This window comes from Papaver somniferum, chromosome 11 (assembly GCF_003573695.1).
Source record: "Papaver somniferum cultivar HN1 chromosome 11, ASM357369v1, whole genome shotgun sequence".
NCBI lineage: Eukaryota > Viridiplantae > Streptophyta > Magnoliopsida > Ranunculales > Papaveraceae > Papaver > Papaver somniferum.
Genome location: NC_039368.1, coordinates 10,943,820 through 10,953,872, shown reverse-complemented (window position 1 = coordinate 10,953,872; position 10,053 = coordinate 10,943,820). Strand labels below are relative to the sequence as shown.

Below are 10,053 nucleotides of genomic sequence, written 5' to 3'. Positions count from 1 at the left end.
TCCTTCTTTTACTCGTTCTCGATGTTTTTGTAGCAGCAACAAACTCTCTTTTTTTTTTATAACTCTCGAACCTCCAAAAAAAAAATAACAGCGACACAACAACTAGACAACCTTCAAAACAATTCTCTAACATCGAAAAAAAAATAATTATGAATCTTCTCGAACTCTATCTCCTCTCTTCCCTGTTCCTCTCACCTTGCTCTGATACCGTCTGTAGGATCGAGCAAGAGAGAGGAGAGCACACGCGGAAGCAATAAAAATACTACATTGATAATCAAATTTGGTACACCGAGTTCTTATGGCTCAGTAACCTATTTATAGTCTCACAAACTTGATGATCATTCAAAGCAAACTTTCCTAACAAAGATAAAACTCTAAACAAAGACACTTTCCTAACATAAAGAAAACTTTAAATAGAACTCTATAGAATTCAAACACCTTTCTTCTCAAGTAAACTCGATTTCCAAATATGACACGCTGTGTCAACTTTTCTTTTTGATCCTTCCTAACTGCGTCAACTACAGTTGTTGATCCATGTTGTCTTCTTCATATTGTGTCAACTATAATTGTTGATCCAAAACCAAATCACCATATCTTGGTTTAACTTCCAACATCCTCCCTTAAACCAAGATATCCTTAACAAACCAAAAACCAAATTATATGACACATCACCAAGCATTGTATCTCAACTTCATTTCTTGTTTACCTGCTTCAGTTGCAGGATTTCCATACTCTTCAAATTCCACACTGGACTTGCTTAACTTCTCAATTCAAATTCCTATATGGGATTGCTTCACTATTCACGAGCACACCATTTGACGTCTCTTCTCAAGCATACATTGCTTTATCTTCACGATCACAACTCATGGGATTTTCACCTACTATTGTCGTTCTCTCTCACACATCACCCTTGGTTATTACTTATCTTTTCTTCACTCTCTCATCATCTTCACAACCTTACTGTTGTTTCTTCTTCTTTAGTTTTTTATGATTCTCTCACAATCTTTCTCTTGTTACGCTTCTGCCACAAGCAATAACTATCACAAAGTCTGCCACACTTTGCAGGTCTTCCAAGTTTCTGCCACAAACTCTTCAACCACACTTAATTGCTTAACATGTTTAAGCTTAAACATCAACATCCTACCTTAAGCTCAAACATATCCACCCAACATTCATTGTCATTCTAAGTCTCTGAATTCGATCAACTTAATCAAATTGTACTAATTCTGACTGCAATACCAGCTTTGACCTCCATCAAACTATAGCAATCATCTGACTGCAGTACCAACTTTGATCCTATTGCATCTATTTCGAATCCATGACTTAACCCTTCGAAAAGCTTCTTCACCTTCTAAAATCAACCAATGCTCTTCCACAACCACCCTTTCTTAAACTACCTCAACAATCATCAACATACACAAAAAACTGTTTTCCGCAACATTTCTGACAGAAACTGTCACACCTTTTTACTGTCACTACCCTATATCACGCTTCTTTTTTCTGTTAAGATTCTGTAACAATTCTTTAGTAACACTTTTGTTCATCTGTAACAATCTCCTTCAACTGTGACTTTAACCTTTGTAACACCCAAACTGTTACAAACTTTCAATAGCACTTTCCCACTTTTTTTTATAGCTCCGAACCCTTACCAAACTTCGAACAAATCTCTGTTTAATATGATCTCGACAGAATTGAACCATATACCCATGTTTTTTGGATTTCCATCATGCCAACGACCACACGATCAAAACTACAACGACAACTTTCTCCTTGCCTTATTACTGCTATATTTTTCCTTCTCAGTAGCAGCATCTCGTTCAAACGGCATCAGTCTTCATTGATCCCTACAGGCTACTTCTCCTTCAGATTCGATCACAACAATATCATCTTCTCTGTTTCCTTCTTCACTGCACCTTTATATTGATCAACCCGTTTCCGTAAACAACTCTTCTTCTCCAAACTCCTGCTTGTTTATCTAAACTTCTGATTCTTCTCAGTTGCAAACTCCAGAACGAAGTTTCCCTTCTGCAAAGATATCCAGCTGATTTCTCGGCTTCTAAAACTCGTTCAGACTCACAATGACCATGCCTTTCCGGCGTCAGTTCTTCTTCCCGAAACTGCTTGATCAAATCTCACCAACAAGTCGAACTAAAATAATACCAAATCTCCTTTCCTTCTTGACTGTTCTCGATGAAACTAATCCAAGTCTTCGTGACCTAGATTCAGCTATCTTTTGACTTCGATTCACGTCAACCTTTGCAACAAATCTCTTCTAACATAACTCGAACTTTCACAAGTTTTCAACCCTAATTGTTTTTTTCTTCCAGCAACTTGTTGCGCACTTTTGTTAAGCCCACAACATCACCTTATGGATCCAGCAGCTTACAATCCATTAAACCTAACCTGTCGAACTTGATCCTCTTTTTTTAACACGGTTTTTAACTCTTTAGCAGCATCACAAGACTACGTACTATACCTTGTTCATCATTGACTTGATAATACAGTAGCATTCCGGTTACTATCACGATCATCATCACCCTGTTCATGTTCATCGTTAACAGCATCAAAAGAAAAACAGTGAACGTCCCTTTTTCCATCTCACCATCTAACTATAAGCAGAACCATCGTCTCCGGAAATCAAATCTAGGGAAACAACTTTTCCTTCTTTTACTCGTTCTCGATGTTGTTGTAGCAGCTACAAACTCTTTTTTTTTTTACAAACTCTCGAACCTTCAAGAAAAAAAAAAAAGGGACACAACAACAAGATAACCTTCAAAACAATTTTCTAACATCGAAAATAAAAACTTATGAATCTTCTCGAACTCTATCTCCTCTCCACCTCTTCCTCTCACCTTTCTCTGATACCATATGTAGGATCGAGCAGAGAGAGAGCACACGCGGAAGCAATAAAAAGACTACATTGATAATAAAATTCGGTGTACAATTCTTATGGCTGAATAGCTTACTTATAGTCTCACAAACTTGATGATCGCTCAAAGCAAACTTTCTAACAAAGATAAAACTCGAAGCAAAGACACTTTCCTAACATAAAGCAGACTCTAAATAGAACTCTCTAGAAAAACTCACACCTTTCTTCTCAAGTAAACTCGATTTCCAAATATGACACGCTATGTCAACTTTCTTGTTGATTCATCCTGACTGCATGAACTACAGTTGTTGATCCATGTTGTCTTCTTCATACTGTGTCAACTATAATTGTTGATCCAAAACCAATCACCATATCTTGGTTTAAACTTCCAACATCCCCAAATGGTAAGGGCATCATATGTTTAGTTTTTTGATTGGTCAAAAGGAAAAAATTCATTGAAAAATAGGTACTTAAGGGGTACCTCAACCCAATAAATACAACCGATCCAAAAAAGGGAGATCGAGTTTGGAAACGATTACCCAAAACAAAAAACAAAGAGCCAAAAGAATTTAACAAACAAACCATACACCAAACGTCTCGTATCCAAATCAAAGCGGCCGATGGAAATACGAATCCCATAAAATCATATCATCATGTTAGCCGTTAAATCCAACATGCTAGTATTTGACTCCGCCCAGAGGTAAGCTTGGATCTTAATATCTCGAATTATACTTTCCAAGTTTGGTAAGGGCATAATATGTTGAAACATAATAATACATATACGATTGCAGTCTGCAACTACTTACTTGACCACACATGGAGTACTACAAAGGAGGCAAAACCATGTGATCAGGCCAATTGTTATACCCAAGCAAATGTTGCTTCACCACTCTTTCATTATTATCGTATTAAAAGTTGGATGAGTTGTCCGTCTCCCCTCTTCTCATTTAAGCTTTGGTAGGGAATAACTGGTCATATTTCTTTGGAAGCAAACAAACAAAAGTCATCTTAATTAGGTATGAAGAACCAAACCATGTGATAGTATACATATTGATCTATGACATACACAAATCTGTCATCTCCCCTCCTCTCATTTCCACCTTAACTTTTGGAACATGTGGTGGTTTAAGGTCTCTCACCAATTAATTCATAGGCCATATACAGTGTTACAACCACTAGAGTACAACTTACTTTAAGCAGTTCGTGAAAACACAAAGAGTTGATTATTAGTGTGGAAGCAAATCCATGTGACTAACGAGATAAGATCTTCATCTCTTCAGCTTCCATCAAGTAGTCCACTAGTCACTAGGCCATTGTGTGTTTCAACAACCCAAACACAACAACTATTTAGATCCCTATTAGATTTGTTAGACATATATAGTGTTCAAAACTTAAGTCTTCAGATACCAGTTTATGCTGTCCACTCGTGTTAGATTTCTTTAGTATTTTTGTAATGGTAGTTGTCACTTGTCATATTTCTTTGGAGGCAAACAAACAAACACCATCTTAAGTAAACGGAACCAAACCATCTGATGTGATAGTAAATAATGATCTGTGAACCAACCAACCAAATACTTCTTCTCCCATCTTTCAATTTCCACCTTAACTTTTTAGTAGGCACCTCGTCAAACTATTGGTCTCTTCTACTGTCCGTCATCTCAACTATATATAAAGATATTAATTAGCCTGGACAATTAAACATGTCTGGACACTAAATAATCTTCTACATGCAAGATATACAACATTTATAGCTGTATGAGATGTCCATTATAGTTGTAAGAGCTCTCTCAAAAGGTAGGGCTACATGCTAGATATACAACATCAGAATATTATTGTGATTACCCACTTGGCCACACAATGTTTTGTAAGGAGGCAAACCCATGTGAGTGTACACTTATCGAATAGACAAGTAAATGTTTGTTCGCCAATCGTTTCAATTCAAAAGAAACATTTGCATAGCCACCTATTTTGCAATTTCTTTTATCCAGTTCTCATTTTCTAGTATATATAGTCACCCATATATGTAGTACTTCAAACATCCAAAACCAGTAGTTTGCATATCCTTCTACAACTCTCGTATTCTCTCGTTATTCTCCTACTAGCATATTAAGATCTAATTCGATCTCTATTTTTATTAGCAACATGGGTTTCAACTTATATGCAAAGATTAACAGACGATCATTTTCCAAAGGAAGGACTGATGCTGTGATAATTCCAAAAGGACATTTCGCAGTTTATGTTGGTGGTGGTACTCAACTCAAGAAAAGATTTGTGGTTCCAATGTGGTACTTGAACCAGCCTTCTTTCCAACACCTTTTAAGTCTAGCCGAAGAAGAATTTGGATTTGATCATCCAATGGGCGGGATCACAATTCCTTGCAGTGAAGCCTCTTTTATTGATCTTGTTTTCCAGTTAAATGACTTGTGATCAAATGACAACATCGAATTCTGAAGTTTTGTATACTAGGATCATGTAAATATAATTTTTCTGTAAAAGCAAACTTTACTGAAATTCATAACTGACATTAATGAGAAGTATAGAAAGAAAATTCTTATGAAAATTGTTGCAAATGATTTATTCTCCATCTTAAATTAACATTTCATTTCTTGATGAGTGCAATATCTAGATTCTAGAGTAATAGATTTAGTTTGGTCACATATTTTCATATAAGGGTTAGCTTCTTATAAGCTATCTTAAAAGTATCGGCTAACAATTTCGTATGACTATAATTTGGAATTCATAGGTTTACTTTTCAATCCACCATCCAAAACACTACATACAATAATATAATGTAAATATAATTTACGATAGCTAAATGACTGTGATCAAATGAGAACACCGAATTCTCAAATTTGTACACTAGGATCATGTAAATATAATTTTTTTGGTGAAAATTAACTTCGCCGAAGTTCATACATATTAATGACAAGCACAGAAAAGAAAATGCTTATGTAAATTATTTCATCTGACTTATTCTCCATCTTTTAACTACCATCCTTGATTGAATTTCTTGATGCTTGCAATATTTAGAGTAATGTTTTAATTAGCTTAAAGTTTTCACTCAAGGGTCCTCTTGTTTGATTGTATATTTAGCAAATCTTGGATTCTATATATTGCGAATGGTTTTGATTTAGTAATGGCCACAAATTGTTAATATTGAGCAAGGCAACAATCCCATGTGAAATTCGATTCCGTCATATATAGGTAAGACGATGAGCCCACCCCTTATTGAAAGACAACTCTTTCATCATCACTCCTTTCATTTCCGCACCTCGTAACGGTAAGGGCATAATATGTTGAAACATAATAATAATACATACGACTCCAACTACTTACTTGACCACACAAGGAGTACTGCAAAGGAGGAAAAACCATGTGATTAGGCTCATTATCAACCCAAATTGTTAATAGACAAGCAAATTTTGCTTCACCACTCTCCATTATCGCAATTAAAGTTGGGTAAGTTGTCTCTCTCCCCTCTCTCTCATTTCCACTATATATACGAATGGTCTCTTCTACTGTCCATCATCTCCACTATATATACGAATGCACATTTCAAGAACTCAAACAACCAAAACAACAAAGTTTTCACATCTTAAACTTCTTTTTCTAGTTTTCAACTAGCTTTCCTTTTTCTCTTAATCTTAAGTAAAAGACATGGGTTTCACTTTGACTTCTAAAATACTCCAACGATCTTCTTCCAAAGGAAAGAATGATGAGATGGTGATCCCCAAAGGACATTTTGCAGTTTACGTTGGAGAGTCTCAATTCAAGAAGAGATTCGTAGTTCCAATATCATATTTGCATCACACTTGTGTCCAAGAACTCCTAAACCAAGCAGGAGAAGAATTTGGGTTTGATTATCCAATGGGAGGTGTTACAATTCCTTGTAGCGAAGAAACATTTATGAATCTTACATCTCAATTAAATGACCTGTAATTAAGTGCAGAGAAAATCTCTCACGATTTTGTAAACTAGGGTCATGTAACCTCTTGTACAAATTGATATATTAAGTGAAATACAAAAATTAGTAGAATTTATACATTTCAGCTGAATAGTTATTCTTTACTTCAACATTTTTAATTAAGTGATCATGCAGTTTAAAATTGTCCATCAATTATTTTTAATATCCATGAAAGGACTTTCAACAACAAGGAAAGATCTCCTGAAACGATCATTGTGGAAGTAACGCTGAAGGCCTTTACTTGGGCTAGCTTTTTCCCTTCTTTCTCCAATGCTATAATCTTGACAACATAATTATATATTGGACCTCGAAATTCTTTAATCTACCCTAGCTTGTTTTGTTTTTTTTTCTTTCGATCCTTGCGACTTCTGTTCTACCATCGGTACTATGTTGCCCAGAAGAAAACAAACAAACCAACGTAAATACATCTATTAGAAAACTACCTATTTTCTAGTAATTCCAATTCACAATTTTTCGACCAGTTATATCAAGAAGACAAACTAATGCACCCCTGACTGAGTCTGTGTACGATAGATATGGAACATGTGGTGGTTGAAGGTCTCTCACCAATTAATGGTATGCCATATACAGTATTGAAACCACGAGAATACAACTTACTTTACGCAGTTCGTGAAAACACAAAGACGTTGATTATTAGCGTGGAACCAAACCCTCTTCCGCTTCTATCAAGTAGTCCACTAGCCACTAGGCCATTGTGTGTTTCAACAACCCAGCAACAAAGCTATTTTGAGATCCCTATTAGATTTGTTAGACATAGTGTTCAAAACTGAAGTCTGCAGATAACCAGATCACGCTGTCCACTGATCGTATTAGATTTCTTTGGAACCAAACAAACAAACCATGTGATAGTACATAATGATGTTTTATGAACCCACCTTATACACATATTTTCTTCTCCCATCTTCCAATTTAAACCACAACTTTTAGGTAGGCCTCTTACCAAAATGGTTTCTTCTACTGTCTACCATCTCAACTATATATACGTAAACACATTCAAGAAATTATACAACCAAAACAGTAAAATTTTCACATCTTAAACCTCTTTCTCTGACATCGTTTAATTAATTGTACGTCCAGATAACCTAATTTTCCTAGTTCTCTTTTAAGCAGAAGATATGGGTTTCAATTTGGCTTCAAAAATTCTCCGACGATCATTTTCTAAAAAAGAATGATGAGATGGTGATTCCCAAGGGACATTTTGCTGTTTACGTTGGAGAGACTCAATTCAAGAAGAGATTCGTAGTTCCAATATCGTTTTTGAATCAAATTTGTATCCAAGAACTTCTAAACCAAGCAGGAGAAGAATTTGGATTTGATTATCCAATGGGAGGTGTTACGATTCCTTGTAGCGAAGAAACGTTTATGAATCTTACATCCCAATTGAGTGACTTGTAATCAAGGGCAGAGAAACCTTCTCAATTTTTTTGTAATATAGGGTCGTGTTAATATCTTGTACAAATTTATGATATTGAAATACCAAATTTAGTTAGAACATATTAATCAATCAAATGATAGTAATTCCTTGTCGATCTTTAATTAAGTGTTCTTATTGTGTAAAGTTCTTGTACTAATTTTTTAGGATCCATAAATAATCCATCCAAACCCAAAATTATTGGGAACAAATATCATTTCAAATAAAAAACCGTGGCCTGGCTCTGCCACTGGCGATGCTAACATATATTTAAAGATGTATGTAAAATATTGTAACGTTAAAGATCAAGGACCGCAACCAATAACAGTTTGTGATGGATTAAGATCCATCCTTACGCCAATCACAAAAGCATGTGATGCATACATTCGGTAGAAAATAGTTAAACACGAGACTGAATTGAATACTGATAATGAACCAAAACGGACTCTCTGCGTTAGAAATATCCAGATTACAGTATGTACAAAAGAATTTGAATGGGACAAAAAAAAACTAGAGCAGACTTCTGCCAAATGAGAGAAGACTGGTGCATAACTACCTTTCCTTCACGAGGCAACAGGGAATGGACTTTAAACATTTTCAAACAGTTTTACCCTGAATTATGAATTCCAAGGGGAATGTCAGTATAAATAAATAAGTATATGAGTAATTACAGATGAGAAAACAAGCTGAATCTAAGTTAGCTGATTACGGAAATAATGATAACACTCAATACTCGTATGATTCATTCATTCCTAACAAAGTAATGGAAAATATAATTCATTCGTTCGTATTAAAGAAAATGATTGCGTCTAGTTAACTGTAAATAATCAAAGCTGATGAATTAGCTAGTAACACACCTCCACTCCATTAGCTTCCTTATTGGCACTAGTGGCTTCCTTGGGAGCACTTGACGTGCAATGACCATCTCCTGAGCTCGTCATACGATATTGGTTAATTGAGTATGCTTGGGGGAAGAAGGAGCCAATCATATTGGGTGATTTTGTGATTGTAACTGCAAGAGCGTAGTATACATTAGAGTGTGAATTACAGAAACCGCTGGACACTGATACAAAACATAATGAATCAAAATGGATGATGATTTACTGCTTAATTACCTTTCGGGATCGCGCCCCCGCAGCTATAGCCTCTTTGGCAGCACTACACAACAAGAGAATATATTGAGGTGGATTAATCAGTTCATACAGAGCTACTTAGAAATTATAAGTTATAATAATGTAGAGGATTTAACAAAATCTAAAAACGAAATAAAATTACCGTTCTCTTCGCTCAATTGTTTTTGCTATCAAATGGTCCCTGTATCTAGCCATGTTCTTCATTAATGTGGAACAAGGTAAAAGAAAGCAATACTAGATTGCTATAAGCAAGAAGAGAAGAGAATTCAAGTAAGAAGAGAAAGATAAGTTTTGTGTTTAATAATTTGATTGAGTAATAGATAGCTCTTACAAGACTTAATCTAGCCTTTATATAGGCTTGAAGAATAACTAAACTAGGAAACAGAAAACTAAAAGAAAATCTAAAAGAATCCTAAAAATAAGAAAGACTGAAACTAGGAAACCATGGAAGCCAAACCTCTAAGCGGAATCTTCTGGAATTGTAGTATGCCCTGCATCAGTCCCCCTTCTAGAGTAAAGCTCGTCCTCGAGTTGTCCAAACAAACCAGAAGTTCATTGTCACCATGAAACGTAAAAATCTCTTGAACATTAAATGTGTTGGAGATATTCAAATCATTTGGTAGATCAATAACATAAGCATTATCATTGATCTTCT

The 10,053-nt window shown here is 35.4% G+C and overlaps 1 long non-coding RNA gene across 2 annotated transcripts; it reads right to left on the bottom strand.

Annotated features, from left to right (window-relative positions):
* Positions 1 to 8,425: 8,425 nt before the first annotated feature.
* On the bottom strand, positions 8,426 to 9,600 carry LOC113323590. 2 transcript variants are annotated; one of them, XR_003347703.1, is made up of 5 exons: positions 9,541 to 9,600; positions 9,381 to 9,423; positions 9,123 to 9,277; positions 8,822 to 8,877; positions 8,426 to 8,714 (listed from the first exon to the last, which is right to left on the bottom strand). It is a non-coding gene; the product is annotated as an uncharacterized LOC113323590 (long non-coding RNA). The 2 variants fall into 2 exon arrangements; XR_003347702.1 differs by lacking the exon at positions 8,426 to 8,714 and having other exon boundaries at positions 8,783 to 8,877.
* Between the last annotated feature and the right edge of the window lie 453 nt (positions 9,601 to 10,053).